Genomic DNA, 2500 nt, shown 5'->3' with positions numbered 1-2500 from the left:
CCCTGAGGTGATAAGAGGACGAGGCCGACCTGGTCCCCAGCGGCGGCTCTGGCCCGGACCCTGGACGAAGGGGTCTACAGCCTCCTACTTGCATCTACGAGACACGAGGCGCATGCTCCTCTTCTTCTTGACCTTGTGACCTTCCGTCGGAGTGCCGGGCGGTTCTTTTGAGTCGGGAGCAAAAGAAACATCAGGCGGCACGGGAGAACACAGAATGTCATGTGAACACCATATTGTTAAAGAATGAAGCTTGGAGATTATTCTGATTGACAGACCGAGGTTATTTGATCATATTAACTGTGGCATGTATGTATACAAGAGTGCAATGGTACACGGCAGGTTATCGAACCGTTCGGTACCCCCCAACGGTTCAATACGCACAAGTGAACCAAGTGAACGGCGTGGCGCGCCGTAAGCGCTGCTTCCTAATTAATCCATGCTAATCCACCGCTGCGGAGCCCTGCGGCGTTTCTCTATTCGCCGGCTACGCAGCTTTTCAATAATACCACAAAATAAAACCATGTAGAAATGTGTTCATAAAGAGTTCGTCAAGGTGTCCAGTGGGAATATCACCCCCTGGGACGGCCATGTCCTTCTTTATCACGGACTCGACATCCGCTTCCACTTGCAGCACTTCGTTCAGCAACGATCCTGTTCTTTCTGGATGAGCTGTCCCTTTTTTTTGTCAGGTTTTACAGTTTTCGGTCGTGTTGTTTGTTAGAGTTGCCGTCTTCTGCCCCCCGGCAAATGTTTCTCCCTCTATGTGAGAGATTTCCCACGCTCCTCCCTCGCCGGGAGGTGCCCTGGCTGAAAAGGAGCGCACCCACTGTTATGTCAGGGTCACAAAGTGAACACACACACACACACACTGGTCTGACAGTGAGGTGTTATTTCAATAAGTTATTTGACTGTCATTTTTTATGTGTGAAAAAAACTGTTTATACCTGTTCTATACAAAAAAAAACTATCAAATGTATTTTTAATTAAAATTCATATTTTTAATATTTTTTTTTTTTATTGTGAAACGTTTTTAAAATAAATAAATATATATATATATATATATATATATATATAATATTTTATATATTAATATATACTGCATATATATTTTATTTCTTTATAATAATATAATATATATATATATTTAAAACATTTCACAATAAAAAAAATAATGTTCAAAATATTAATATTAATTAGAAATAAATCTATATACACATATTTATAAAATGTATATACATATATATGTATATATATACATATATATGTATAAATGCATTTTAATAGACATTAATATTTCAATTATCCACTATTTGGACACCTACCCTACAATCAAATGAACTTATGCACATTATAACAACCCACCATTGAACTTGAACCCCTGTCTGCTGTCATCCCACAGTCATATGCAAAGAGTGTTAGAGTAGTTATTTGTGGCAGACTACTATAAAAAATGTTTTACACCTTTTAACTTTGTAATATTTTATTCTTATTTTCTTAAATATAAAGACACTGCAATTACACTATAATAACACCATAATGAAGAGTGTAGGCAAGTACATAAAAACATTCCCGATATATTTCCAATAATTGTCAAAGCCGGGCCTGGCTTCGGGTTCTGCGCTAACAGCTGCGTCTTGTGCCTGCACGTGGGGGTGGGTTGTATGTGTGCGCTTCAGTTGAGCAGGGTCTCCTTGCGCTCTTTTGGACTGGTTTATGCTTCTCGGGGTCAGATGTGGGTGTTGCTCCTTGGGCTCCCGGCTCCTCTGGGGGCTTGGGGGTCTTCTGTGGCAGCAGGGCAGGGGGCTCGGGGCTTTCCTGTGGTTGTGGAGTGTGTATACGGCTGCAGGACTCAAGGGTGGCTGAGAAGCCTTTTCCGCTGCTTGAAGGCGCTACGATATAAAACCGACCTCATACACCAGAACTAAGTGGGACAAGTCCAATGCACTCACCGGTGAACACACACACACACACACACACACACACACAGACACACACACACACACACACACACATTGCTGCTTTTCGTGGAGTTGGAGCTGCAATAAATGTTTTAAGAATGTCTTACTCTCACGGAAAGTGTGTTTTAAGTCCTATTTAAAGAACGGTCACTTTTTGAGTGGTACTTAAGCTGAAGCGTTGCGATGTCAAATCACTTGTTGTGCTGCGCTGGAGTGGAAACTTCACAATTCTGGTTCAGATTTGTGAGCACGGTGTCCGAATCGCACTTAACTTGTCGGCGCGTAAATGTTGGCTTAATGCTTAAAACACACCCCTGAACACCCTGCTGATAACGTACTTTTCTTTTCCTCCCTCATTTACTGCCATAAAGGAAGACATGCAGAATTGCTGCTCCAATTTCGATTCGAAACGATACGTGTTGTCATCTGACGTTTCTATGTTTATGTTTTTCCATGTACATGTCGTTGCTTGGTTTGTTGTTTATTCGTCTCACTTGTGGTGATTCTTACTTTGAGTAGTAATGATGATTAGTTGTTTATGG

This window comes from Zeus faber (genome assembly GCF_960531495.2).
Source record: "Zeus faber genome assembly, chromosome: 9".
Classification (NCBI taxonomy): Eukaryota; Metazoa; Chordata; class Actinopteri; order Zeiformes; family Zeidae; genus Zeus; species Zeus faber.
The sequence above is the reverse complement of the archived record's forward strand: the minus strand, read 5'-3'. Positions refer to the sequence as shown.